Source organism: Vombatus ursinus, unplaced genomic scaffold (genome assembly GCF_900497805.2).
Source record: "Vombatus ursinus unplaced genomic scaffold, bare-nosed wombat genome assembly UNPS02014797.1, whole genome shotgun sequence".
Lineage (NCBI taxonomy): Eukaryota > Metazoa > Chordata > Mammalia > Diprotodontia > Vombatidae > Vombatus > Vombatus ursinus.
Window position 1 is genome coordinate 14,701,121 of NW_020954575.1, and position 14,652 is coordinate 14,715,772.

Genomic DNA, 14,652 nt, shown 5'->3' on the forward strand with positions numbered 1-14,652 from the left:
GAAGCAGGCAAAGCAGCCAAAGAGACACCCATTGGCCCGGGCTCAGGGTCACCTTGCCAAGATGGATGCTCTTGCCATCATGTGGGACCAGTCAACAAGTTGCTAGAATGGAGAAGGGCCATGCTTCCCCCATCCTTCATAAGAAGACCCAGACTTGCATGAGACCACCTCGAGGGTGGTAATATGGGGCCAAGTCAGTCCTTTTTTAAAGGTCCACTGGGCATCATCTCTTCCTGCATCATGACCGATAATGGGATGGCTTCATGATCCCCAAAGTGAACAAGTCCTTCAATACTGAGTCAGGTGTGGTTAGAAGCAGCCAAGGAGTTTGTCATCCCCAAAGATCCCAAGTGCTGAGTGGGTACGTGTGCCCAAGCCAGAAGCAGGCAGGGCAGCTCTGCATGTGCCCTAGTGCACTTGAGAACTATTAGAGAAAAAGAAAAGTCATCAATAAAATTTTAAGACTTCATTTTAAAAAAGTACTCTTTTGAGAAATAGCCCATCAGGGGCACCTAAGTGTTTACTGAATTGAATCAAGAATTCGATTTTTGCATGCTGACCCCTAATTGCTGATCTCATTGATAAAGACAGCCTACTGAAGTTGTGTTAAAAGTGAAGGCTAGAAACCACTGGAAGAGATGAAGAAATTAGCAAAACTTGGGGGTTTTGAGAAGTGGCACAGTATTCCTTTTCATTCTCACTGGGAGTTCACCCATGTTTAATCTGGCCTAAATTGAGGCTGATGGGAATGTATTACATTATATTGTTAGGCCTGATACACCGCAAAGGGATTGATGACAGAAAGAGAGGCTCCATATATCTATACCCCAATGTTTCTAGCAACACTTTATGTCATAGCAAAGAACTAAAAACAAAATAGACACGCATCAGTTGGAAAATGGTTGAAGTACATGAATGTAATGGAATATTGTTGTGCTGTTAAGAAATAGACATGATGGGCCTCTCGCAGGACTTGGAGTAGTTGCCCTTGGGGCGGGATGAGGGGTGATCATGGTGTCTATACTGACAAAGGAATACTGGGATGTCCCCGATGGCACAGAATGCCACCGCAAGACCTATGTTACCACCAAGATGGATGCTGCTATGGGCTTGGTGGCATCTGCCTACCACCTTGTGTTTTTCCCACCTGAATCAACTGCCGAGGGAATATTAAGGGCTGGGAAATTTACGTTCTCCATGGCTGCCGTAGGTGCCATATTTGGGATCACTTCCTGTGTCAGTGTTCAAATTCGGGAAAAACCAGATGACCCCCTGAACTACTTCTTTGGAGGCTGTGCCACAGTCGTGACCTCGGAGCTCGAATGCACAGCTATACCAGCAGGGCAACAGCATGTGTATACATGGGTGCCACCACTGCCCTTTTGAAGTTAGGCAAACTGGAAGGTTGGAAGCTGGCCAGCGGGCCCCGAATCTAAGCACCGACAATGCCTTTGTGAGGTATTTTGTAAAAAAAAAGGTTGATATATAGTAACCCTACTCAGCATTTCCCCAAACAATTTCCTCATTCTCTGATGTTAAATAAAGCTCGGAACAGCTAAAAAAAAAAAAAAGAAGAAAGAAAAAAGAAATAGACATGATGGATACAGAGAAGCATAGGAAGACTTATGTGAACTGATGAAAAGTTAACTTAGTAGAATAAGAATATATATATATATATATATATATATATATAGTGGAAGTGGAAAGAACAACAAAAAAATTAGGAACTAAAGGCTTTGAAATGATAATGATCAAGGTTGACCTCAAAGAAGAGAAGTGAAAAGATGCCTACTTCCTTCTCCCTTTTCCCTTCTCTCTTCTCAACAGAGGCGAGGCCCATGAGTGTGGGTTATGCTATGTCATATTATGTCAGATTTTTTTGATATGTCAGTTAGTTTTACTGAACTTTTTCCCCATTAATTTTTTTATTGTAAGGGATGGCTCTTTGGGAGGGAATGGAGGAGAGTTACAGTGAGGCATATAAAGAAGGTAAAAACAAAAGATAGCAATACAATTTATTATTATTCTTTTGAGACTAGGTCTCCCTATCTCACGTAGGCTGGAAGTTTGGTGGCCACTCATGGGCCCAATCTGGCTGCTGATTTGCATGGAACTTTTGACCCTTTTTCTTTCTGATCTGGGAAACATTTGTTTCTCCTTAAGCAGACTAGTGACCCCCCCCCCCGCTCCCAGGGGCTCATCATATCAGTACTGTACTTAGTATGGATTCTGGATCAGCCTTAGCTCTACTGCAGTTCAGAACTCCTGAACTCAAGCAATCCACCAGTGTCTGCTTTCCTGACTAGCAGGGATTGCAGTTGTGTGCACCAAGCCCAGCCAAACTATTTTTAAGAAAGTATTAGGAGAATAGCAACATGATTTTTGCTAGTACAAAAGGGAAAAGAAACCCAAGGTGGGGGCTTATGCTTGCTCTTCAGGTTGGGAGTTTGGGGCCAAGAAGGACAGCCTGGCAGACTGTTGATCAAAAGCAGCTGAGCTCTCATTTTCAACATGGCTTCAGTTGACCCTCCCTCTCATACTAACAGTAGTCTCAGTAAGCAATCTCAGTAAAAGTCATTCTGCAAAACTTCAGTTCTTCTTAGTCCAATTCAACAAATATTTAGAAAATACCTGCATGGCCCTTTCTCAGAACAGCCCCTTTTATTTATTTTTAAAGAGTTGTTGATGCTTCTTGCATTCATATCACAGTTATTCTCAGATATATCTTCCCCCTTCCCCCTTGCTACCCAGTGAGCCTTCCCTTGTAACAGGGAAAAACACAGAGAAAGAGTAGAAGCTGATTCACAGTTATTTGGCATAAGGTTTGCCTGTGAATAATGAATGGGCAAAAAAGCTTGGCATGGGGGAAAAGCTTTGGACTTAAGATTCAGAAGACTTGGATTTGATTCCCAGCCACTATGGTACTCCAGCAGCCTTGTGATCTGGGACAAACCACTTCTCTTTGAGCCTCGGTTTCACCACCTGTAAAATGAGTATTAAGACTTGCCTTACCTACTGACCAAATTATTGTGAGTGTGGGGGTGGGAAGTGGGTAGAATAGTCACTGCTATGTGATCAAAGTTCACTTATACACAAAAAAGTGCCATAATAAAAGTAAGCTAATGTCCAAATACAGGGAAATCTTTTAAGACTTTTAATATCTCAAACGAGGCTAGCCCAGCCTAGGGTTAAAAAAAGAAGAAAAAAGCTGCAGTATTTTCAGTTGAGCTCCCCCAGACACACAGCCTTGAATTCAGTGATGCTTTGGGCTAGTCCTTGAGTCCTAGTCAATAAAAGGTCCTGCAGGACAAGAGGGGGAAAAAGTATTTTTCCACTGGAGCCAGAAGGTGTTATTATTCAGTTTTTCCAGTTATGTCTGACTCTTCCTGACCCCATTTGGGGTTTTCTTGGCAAAGACACTGGAGTGGTTTGACATTTCCTTCTCCAGCTCATTTTACAGATGAGGAAACTGAGGCAAATAGGGTTAAGTGACTTGCCCAGGGTCACACAGCTAGTAAGTGTCTGAAGACAGATTTGAACTCAGAAAGATAAATCTTCCTGACTTCAGGCCTGGCACACTATCCACTGTACTGCCGAACTGCCTGTGGAGTCAGAAGACCTGGGTTTAAATCCAGTCTTTACCATTTACTACCCGTGAGTGACTTGGGCAAGTCACTTTACTGAAGTATAACAGAGACTAGACAATAGAGACCCAGTCCTGCATGCAAGCTCAATCTACTCTGCCTGGTGCTGACTCAGGGGTTTTCTTGGGGGCATAGGGGAAGGTGGCGCTCCTTCTGGGTTGATGATGAAGAGTCCTGCCCCCATTTCATAACAGGTCCAAGAATTTTGTGACTTTTTCCTTTCTGCTTACTGTTCAGTGAAGAAAAAAGCCTTTTAATTGGCCGCTGCACCAGCATTGAATGTACCTGCGAAAGCCTCCAACAGAATTCCTTCGTCTGAGCTGTGGAATGTTTCCCTTCCCCACATTGGGCTGGTCCATGAGCAATGGCCTCCTAGGCAAATGTGTATCAGGGATGGGGTCACTAACTATCTGGGTCTTCTTTCCTTTGACACAGGGTCTGTCGGTCCTGATGCTCTGTCCTGCAAACGGAGGTGTGACTTATCCATTGGCTGCACCCAGAAGTAGAAAGAGTATGTTTATAGCTACCACTTTAAGCTTGAATCCACTCTCCTCAGGGACTAAGATTTAGAGAGGACAGTATGCCCCAGTTTTGAGGGGACTTGTTTTTGTATTTTGGTGCTGGCTATATACTTTTTCTGTAAATATCCCTTTTTAAAAGCTAATTGATGTTCAGTGGTTACCATCACTGGCAGTAATCGGTCATAATTGATTGTTGGGGCAACACATGGGAATGGGGGATCAAGCTGATAGCATTAGAAGATCCTTGCTGTCCCTCAAGGGTACCCTTAGCATCCTGAGGGATGGGGGGAAGAACAGAGCCAGCTGTGCTCTCAAGACCTGACCTGCTAGTGCACATGTGGTTTGGGAGAGCAAATCTATAGCTTATCATTGATCCAGAAGTCATGTGGTTTGGTGAAAGGAGCACTGGACCTGGGGTCAAAATCTGACCCTGCTACTACTACCCAAGTGACAAGTCACTTTCCCCACTCTGTGAGATGGGTTTGGGGGGTTTGTATTCGATGGTCTCCCTGGAGTCCCCACCAGCTCTAAACTTTCTTTGCAAATTTGAAAGCCCCCCTCAACACCACTCTCTTGTATCAGCCGGAGAGAGCTGCCTCCCTCCTTCACCCAGGGCTGGTGAAAGGCCTCTCCTCTCAAACGTCCGAATGAAGCTGCTGTTATTTTATGTGCTTTCCATTCAGATCTTGTAGGAATTGTTGCCTGTTGTTTTCAATATTTTAATTAGTGTATACTTTATTGCATTTAAGCACCCGCAGGCTCTTTGAGCAAAGCATACATTTGAAAAGAAAAAAGTGTGGAAGAAGCAGTAAAACCTTCAGATACGTAAGCAGAGTCCACAGTCACTGAGGCAGTGCCGGTGACTCGGGTTCTAGAGGACAAAGTCTATAAATGGCTGGAGCCTTTGGATCAATTCAACAGATAAGTGTAACTATTTATGAACTGCCTGATTATGCGTAGGTCATTGTGGGATGTGCTAAAGGAGGCAGAACTTTGTCCCTGCCCCTCAAAGAGCTCATAGTTAGGTAAAGGAGATGAGATACAAATATACTAATCTCTATCAATGGAGGGTTTGGAATATCAAACTGGGGTATAGAAACCAATTGATTCGGCAGAGTTATCAAAAGTTGTAAATTTTTTTTGGAGGCAATTGGGGTTAAGTGACTTACCCAGGGTTACACAGCTAGTGAGTGTATGAGGTCACATTTGAACTCAGATCCTCCCCATACCAAGGCCTGTGCTTTATCAAAAGTTATAATTTGACCTATGTTTTAATCCTGAGGCTAAGACCAGCTTGAAGAGGGATAACATGTGGGTTTCAATAAATCCAGACATTCCTTTTCATAGGATTATAGATTTAGAACCGGAAGGGCCTTAGACACCATTGAGTCCAACGCTTTCATTTACAGAGGAGGCTGCTGGGACTCAGAGAGGTTAGGTGCCTTGTCCAGGGTCACTCAGCTAGTAAGTGCCTGAGGAGCTCTCCCCTCCCTCTACTCTCCTCCCCTCCCCTCTCCCTTCTCCGCCTCTTTTTTCCTCCTCTTCTTTCCACCTTGATAGAAGATATGTCACTAATATAACTTTTCCTTGAGTAGGCAAAAATCAATAGTCTGTTGGAACTGAGGAATGTTATAATGAGTTGTACTTTGGAAGTTTAATTTGATGTGATGTTCTATACAATATTATATAAACCACTATAAGTAGTAAAAAAAAAAAACCCACGAGATTTTCTCATTTTCCTGGTTTAATGAAAAATAGATTCTCTTAAATATTTTTAAACTTATTTTCCTTATTTTTTTTTTCCTTAAAATCCTGGCAATCATGATTTTAGGAGGTAAAGTAAGGTGGAATTAGATAAGTATATAAGAGAGATAGTTATCAGTGCTATATGACTTCAGAGAAGGGAGGGACTGCTCCTAACTAGATGAATCAGGAAAGGCTTCATAAAAGAGGTGGTAACTAAACTGGGCTTTTAAATAAGATTCCAGGAGACAAAGGTCATGCGGAGTCAAGAGGACCTGAGTTCACAACTAGCCTCAGATACTTACTTACAAGTCACTTAACCCTGATTACTTCCAAAAAATTTTTTTTTAAATTGGAGGAGTGGTAAGAAATATTCTGAATTGTTGCAGGAGTGTGGAGGTCCTGGGTTCAAAATCAGCTTCTGCAGTTTTTCAAAATATTTTCCACTACCCTGCCTGTTCGGGGAAGCTAGGTGGTATAGTGAATAGAGCACCAGCCCCGGAGTGAGGAGGACCTGAGTTCAAATGTGACCTCAGACACTTGACATTTACTAGCTGTGTGACCCTAGGCAAGTCACTTGATCCCTATTACCTAACCAAAAGAAAAAAAAAGGCATTTACAATCCAATGAAGAGTGTGAGTAAAGGCTTTAAAGAAGTCAGATCTCACGAGGTGCTCATAGAACATCCTCTCAAATGTTCATAGAGCAGTCTGGTCTTATCCAGAAGTAGTGGTGGTGATCCTTTGTTTTTGAAGAAAATCAATAATATCACTGGGTGACATCTCAGCTCCTTCATTAATTAGATTTAAGAGAGGCAGAACTGCACAAAGTCCTCAGCCTCACTCTCTCTTCCAGAGTCATCGAAATCCAGTGGCAGGACAAAAGTCAGGGTGACTGGCAATGGCCCAGGATGCAGAGGATGACCTTGGCATCTTCCAAGTCTGACCAAGTTGCCTTTCTGGCCATCGGAATGAATTGTTCTCATCCACCCATTCTGCTTCACATGCTTGGTGTGGACGCCCCCCTAAGTCACTGACAGCTCTGAGCCCTATTGGTTACTCCCAACTTGATTTGGCCCATGTGCTGAGGTGGCTTACCAGGGAGTGGCTGCTGTGCGTGCTGCAGCTCCTTGGAGCCACAGGCGAGAGTTGGGCCACAGGTGGGCACCAAAGGTGAATGAGTAATCCTGAAAAGGGCTCTGCAGCCCTCACACCAGAGAGGCCAGTCCTCCCGGAATACCTCTCACACCGCCTATCCAGAGTATGGGTTAGGTGAAGGGGGGCTTTTCTACAGTTGGAAAGGTAGCCTTCATTTAGGTTGTGGTCAGTCTCAGATTTAAAGCATTAAGCAGTTTGAACTGTATTTGGTGAGCAATGGGGAGTCATTGAATATTTTTGAGCAGGGGAGTGATCTTGGAAGATGCGTTAGAAAGAGAGGCAACATGGTAAAAACCACTCCTCATCACTGTGTACTTTTTTGGTGGAAGGAGTTAATATGTTGCGTGTACATATGTATGCATGTATACATACGTATATACACATATGAGTATATTTATATTTTATATTTATATAATATTTATACATACATACACACATGTACACACATATGTGATCATGGATCAGAGATCGAGAGATGGAAAGTACTCCAGAGCCATCAGTTTAGCTTTCTCTTTTTACAGATGAGAAAACCAAGAACCCCAGAAGTGAAATGACAGGTAATGAGTTGAAGAAGTGGAATTTGAACTCAGGTCCTCTGACTTAAGAGTCAATATTCTTTCCACCATGTATATCTCCTTGGTTGAACATAAACTCCATGAAGGCAGTGACTGCCTCACTTTTGTATTTGTATCTCTATTGTCTAACACAGTGCCTGGCACATAGTAGACGCTTAATAAGCGCTTGTTGATTGACTGATTGATGTAGAAGAGCTCTGGATTTGGAGTAGGAAGACTTATGCTTAAATTCTGGGTTACTACTTTCTACGTTTTTTACTTCAAATCATTTTACTTCTCTGGTCCTCAGTTTCCTCATCTCTAAAATGAGAGGAATTAGATGGAATGACCTCTCTTATTTCTTCCAGTTTTAAATCCTATAAGATGAATGTAGAAGATTTCTCCTAGAGCAGGTGAGTAGAGTGAATTGGAATGGGCAGAGTGGCCAGAGGTAGGGACATCAGTTAGAGGCCTTTTACAATGGGGCTGGTAAGAGGTAAGGAGGGCCTGAACTAGGGTGGTGGCAGTAGGAATGGAAAGGAGGAAGGAGCTGAAAATGATACTGCAGAGGATTTGCCAATGTGGGGCGTAAGAGAGAGGGAGTGATGACTCCAAGGTTTTGAATTTGGGCAGCTAGGTGGTGCAGTGAATAGAGCACTGGGCTTGGAATCAGGAAGACTCATCTTCATGAGTTCAAATCCAGCCTCAGACGATTGCTAGATGTGTGACCCTGGGCAAGTCACTTAACTCTGCCTCAGTTTCCTCATCTGTAAAATGAGGTGCAGAAGGAAATGACAAGGCCCTCCAGTATTTTTGCCAAGAAAACCCCAAATGGAGTAATTGAGAGTCTGACATGACTGAAATGACTGAACAACAATAACTCCAACGATGATGGTACCATTAACAGAAAAGGGGATGTCAGGAAGAAGACGGTTTGAAGCAGGGCAGAGGAGGTGGAGTGAATGGAAGAAAATGATGAATCCAATTTAGGACATGTTGACTTTGAGCAAGACTTCCAAGTGGAGATCCCATGGGGGCAACTATTATGGATTCTGATCCTTTAAGTTCCCTATATCCTGTTCTATTTTGGATATCCTAAGTGACATATATGCTCAGGACCAGGCTTTCTCTGAGGGGAGGCAATGAGGCATATGTCCAAGAAGGTCTGTGAAATTTGCACCTTTCTAAGAGATATCATTATTATTATTTTTTTTTTTTTGGCTGGGCAATGGGGGTTAAGTGACTTGCCCAGGGTCACACAATTAGTAAGTGTTCCGTGTCTGAGGCCAGATTTGAGCTCAGGTCCTCCTGAATCCAGGGCCGGTGCTCTATCTACTGTGCCATCTAGCTGCCCCCTAAGTGTTTTTTTTAAAAAAAGAGTCTCATTGCCAACTGGTAAGTCCTATAGGATTACGGTGTCATAAGACTATTTGGAGCTCCAAGGGACCTCAGAGGCCATCTAGATCAATCCTGTCATTCTACGGATGAGGAGCCTGGGGCACAGGGAAGATAAAGATCTTGACTCAATGGAATGAAGTTCCTAGGATTTAGAGTTGAAAGGAACCCTTTCCCTGACAAGGTCTTACCCTGGTGCCTCATCACGGTGTGGAGGTCATCCTGGGTTCCCGAAGGATGTGCCAGTAGCACATAAACTCTGGCAGATTCTACCATGCTGGAAAGGATTTGAGTATGGCCCTGGCAGCAGACCAAGTCTGTTTTCCAAGGACCAACCTAGCTAAGTACAGAGAGGCTCATTGCTAGTAAGCTGGCCATCTGGTGATGAATTATTTGGCCATGGCAACCCATGAAACAAAGGAAAAAACAAAATGACTCTCTGACCTCTTATGGGCCCTTTTGTAACAGAGTGACAGGGAAGGGGAGCAGAGAGCACTAAAAATCACATTTTTTCAGCCTGCCTATAAACTTTCATTTGACTATTCATACTCTGAATGTGAGATGCTTTTCCAGTGACCAACAGGCAGACATATTGCTAGAGGAGCTGAATCATAACAATCTTGACATTCTTGTTAAAAAACCAAACCAGAAGAAAGAAGGAAATTGCAGCTCAAAAGCAGGATGGCTCACAGCTCCTCCTTGGAAAGAAAAAGACAGGAGTTGGTGGAGTGGGCTGTATCGTACCCCCAAAGGCAACAAGAAATATTATCTCATGAGCTATGTGGTTGTCACGTGTTGCAATGCTAATGGCAAGTATTTGCAAAAAAGAACACCATGGAAATAATGGCAGCTTATAGTAAGCACCGACATAGCTTGCTGAGAGAATGAAGAAGTAAACAAATTCTGTAAAGAACATGATAAAACCCTCTAAATTAAATCGGCATACTCTGTGATACCTGGTGACTTCAACTCAAGGTGGAAAAAGGTGAGGTTGGAGAGAAATATGGGGAGGCATAAGGAGAAGGAAGGAGAAAGGCCAAAGACTTCTCAGTAATGCAGGAACCTCACATCTTTGTAATACAAACATTTTCTTCAAGACAGAGATTGGTCGGTCCTGGAGCAGGTGAGCACCAAATAGCAACACAAAAAATAGTCTTGTTGCTGTTGGTGTTGTTGTCGTTGTTGTTGATCCTTTGGTCTCCAAGAGGACAGATGACATCACAAGGGTGATGTCCTGACTTGCACAGGAATTGAGTTTAAGTGAGGCAGAACTACACAAAGTCATTAGCCTCATTCTCTCCTCCAGAGTCATTAAAGTCCAGGGGCAAAACAAAGGTCGATATTTTGACATGTCATGAAACCAGCTTCCCAATCAGACCTGGGTCATCTGTGAGATATGACTTTGGATTGCTAGAGAGAATGCTGAGCATCATATGACACTGAATATGTGTATAAGGGGAAAAGCTGCTGCCAGACTTTCTTGGGAGATGGGTGTGGCTCGAAGCTGTCGATATATAGAGGAAACTGGCTCCTCAACATGTCCCTGATTTCCACTTGGCCTCCCTTGAGATTGCTAAAATGGACCCCCTTGGATGAGGACAGTCTTTCCTTCCCTCTCCCCTACTCTGTGTTTCTCCATGTCTCTGGTCTCCGTGTGTCTCTGTCTCTCTTTCTCTCTTTCCCTGTTGGAACTGAGCCATCATCTTGTTCCCCGCTGAAGTGTTCCTTCACACAGGTATTTTCTGGTATAGTCCAATCTGTAGAGCTTCTTGGAGTTCCTTTTGTCGTTCTGCTTGCATAAATGAGTTTGGTCTTTATTTTCGATTTGTGATGGTCGTTTTTGTAACCAAGGTTTGGTGGGAGGGAAGAAGCTAGACTGGCAAGTGTAAGCCAAAGGCTTCTCCCCGTTTAGGAGCAACCAGGGAAGCAGCTTTCCTTCTGAACCAGACACATACCTTTAGACTAACAATATTTGAGGAGACAAGTAGATATAATCCTATACTGTTACCTTTCTTGGAGAAAGATGAGGAAAACAACAAGTGCCAAAACATGGCTGTTCTGCTCCCCTCAAGGCAGAAATTACAGACTCCCTTGGAGAGGGGTGGGCCAGATTCCAGAGATATCTGTCTATGTCATCTGCAAACCGAAGCTATACCTTTAGACAACCCATGTAGATGTATCTATCTTCATGGACATTTCTATCTTTCAGAAGAAAAAGACCTTGTTATAGATGTGAGAGTGACATCAAAATTGTTCAGACCATTGACTTGAGTTAAGAGCAGACAGTGAAAAAACAAAAATAAAAAATAAAAATGAAAAAAAAGGTATGTCATGTAATTGAAACATCCCAATCCTACAATATGTAAACAAGTAATTGACAACAAAGATAGGAAATGGATGATAGAAATGATGTTAATGGCATTATAATAATTCTATGCAGAAGTTAAACCAACATAAATTAATTGCCACAATTACATACTTGAAAAAGTCTCCACAAAGAGACAAAAAAAAAAACCCCAAACACCTTACTTTAGCAAACATCTGGCTGATTAGCAGCATTGGGTTAATACATAAACTTGTCTATAAATTCTTGAGGAAGATGATGATTATAAGCTGGAAGCAAAACTCTTATGAGGGTATTGAGAGAATGCCAAGGCAGCTAAACGATGAAGTGGATAGAGCACTGGACTTGGAGTCAGATACTTCCTAGCTGTGTGACCCTGGGCAAGTCACTTAACCCTGTTTGCCTCAGTTTCCTCATCTGTAAAATGAGCTGGAGAAGGAAATGGCAAACCACTCCAGTATCTTTGCCAAGAAAACCGCAAATAGGGTCATGAAGAACTGGACAGGACTGAAACAACTGAACAACAAAAACAAAGATAACTGAAGATATGGGGGGCAAAATCTTGAACCTAATTCATACTGGGAAAAGGTCACTGAGAGAATATCAGTAATTGCCAGCCTATAAGACTACATGGCTATCTGTGTAAAACCCTCATGAGTCATCTATACACCAATCCAGGACATCCTTAATCCTCAATGGCAATATTTGCAGGCAACAAGTAGTCTTTTGAAAACAATATTCAACAACATGTACCATTTCACAATTGACTGAAAGTTGCAAAGAATATAAGATTGTACTGTGAATATTATCTGTTTGATTCAGTAAAACACAATGCTACCCTATAGGTTCTTTTCCACCAAGGTGTCTCCCATCCATCTATCAAAATCATTCACCACCCCCTGAAATGGCTTGGATTCCCCTTGTCAATAGCTTTCATTTACTGATTCGTGAGTGTATTTTTCCCCTCCATAGAATCTTCTTGAGGGCAGAGATGGTTTTATTTCTGTCACTGCATATACAACACCTACTCAGCATGCTGCCGAGGGTTCTTAACCTGGGTTCCATGAACATTTTTTTTAATACTTTGATAACTCTATTTTATTGTAATCCTATGTAATTTAATAAAACTGCCTTTATAATCCTATGTATTTTATATTGTGCATTTAAGAACATGGTTCTAAGAAGGGTTCCAGAGGCTTCACCAGCCTGCCAAAGGTTTCCATGTCACACACAAAAAGGTTAAGAACCCTTAGAGCTTTATAAATTTCTCAAGTTGAATGAGTTAAACTTGCATGAAAATTATCTCATTTACGAAAATTATTTGGCTAGAAGATCTACTGCTAGGTGGAAAGCCCCAGGGCAGGATGGGAGTCCTCAGATGGCAGTTGGGCAGTTTCCTGGGGGGGCTGTGGTAACATGTTCCTTATGTCTGGAATATCTTCTCCACTCCCTCTTTATACATCAAGTTTCTACCTGTCCTTTAAAACACACCTCAAATGCTACATTCTCTAGAAAGTCTACTGTGGCCTTATTTTTTCAGGTAAGACTTCTTACCTCTGACTTCACATAATGCTTTAATTTGTAGCTCCCTAACACCCTTCCTGGGGCAGCTAGGTGGTGCAGTGGATAAAGTGCCAGGTCTGGAGACAGGAAGATTTATCTTCCTGAGTTCAAATCTGGCCTCAGATGCTTATTAGCTGTGTGAGCCTGGGCAAGTCACTTAACCCTGTTAGCCTCAGTTTCCTCATCTGTAAAATGAGTTGAAGAAGGAAATGGGAAACCACTACAGTATCTTTGCCAAGAAAACCTCAACTGGGGTCATGAAGAGTCCAACATGACTGAAAAACAACTCAACAACAGCAGCAACAACAACAACAATGCCCTTATCATATAATATTGTGTAGTATAGATGTCTGTGTTTGTCTAATCACTCCACTAGGCTAAGCTCCAGGATGGCAGGGGAATGTTTTACCTTAGTTAGCATCCCTTCCATGCCGGACCCAGTGTTCTCTGAGTAGAAGGCATTTAATGGATTTTTACTCAATGAATAAGCATACACATTCAAAGCTTCTACCTCAACCTTCCAACAATATACAAGCCCAGACCAGGGAGAATGGAGTCCCATAAAGGGGCCACCATAGTACAATGGGAAATATGCTGCACTTGGAATCTGAGGGCCTGGATTAATAAGCTCTGCTCTTTATTACCTTTATGACCTTAGGCAAGGCATTTGAACCTCTCCGGGCCTCAGTTTCTTTATCTGTATAACGAAGGTGTTAGATTAGACAACCTCTGTTTTTGCATATGATAATATATTTGGAAAATCCTAAAGATTCAAATAAAAAGTTAGTGGAAATAATAATTTTAGCAAAGTAGCAAAATATAAAATGAACCCACATAAATCATTAACATTTCTACATATCACCAACAGAACCCTGCAAGAAGAGATAGTAAGAGATACTCCATTTAAAATAACTGTAGACAATATAAAATATCTGGGGATATACCTACTAAAACCTGGAACTACATGAGCATAATTATAAAACACTTTTTATACAAGTAAAGTAAGATTTAGATAATTAGAGGAATATTAATTGTTCCTGGATAGGCAGAGTCAATATAATAAAAATGACAATTTTACCTAAACTAACCTATTTATTCAATGCCATCCCAATTAAATTGCAAAAAATTATTTTAGTGAGCTAGAAAAAATAATAACAAAATTCATTTGAAAGAACAAAAGGTCAAGAAAATCAAAGGAATTAATGAAAAAAAAGTAAAGGAAGGAGATTTAGCAGTACTAGATCCATAAGGCAATAATTATTGAAACTATCTGATACTGGCTAAGAAATAGAAAGTTAGATCAGTGGAACAGAGTAGACATACAATACACAGTAGCAAATGATTATAGTAATTTTGTGTTTCACAAATGTAAAGATTTAAGCTTTTGGGATAAGAATTCATTATTTGGTAAAAATTATTAGGAAAGCTGGAAAGTAGTCTGGCAGAAATTGGCCACAGATCAATATCTTATACCATTTACCAAGATCAAGTCAAAATGGATACGTGACCTAGATATAAAGGGAGATATCATAAGAAAATTAGGAGAATATGAAACATATTACCTATCAAACTTATGGATAGGAAAAACATTTATGAATAAGGGAAGTTGGGGACTAGGAAAGGCCTGCTACACAAAGTTGGATTTGAACTGAGCCTTAAAGAAAGGTAGGATAGCAAAGAGACAGAGGTTAAGAGCATTCCAGGCACCGGGGACAAAGTGCAAAGAAAGGC

The 14,652-nt window shown here is 41.8% G+C and overlaps 1 pseudogene; it reads left to right on the top strand.

Moving 5' to 3' along the window:
* The first annotated feature begins 1,011 nt into the window (after positions 1–1,011).
* LOC114049093 lies at positions 1,012–1,499 on the top strand (annotated as a pseudogene).
* The last annotated feature ends 13,153 nt before the right edge of the window (positions 1,500–14,652 follow it).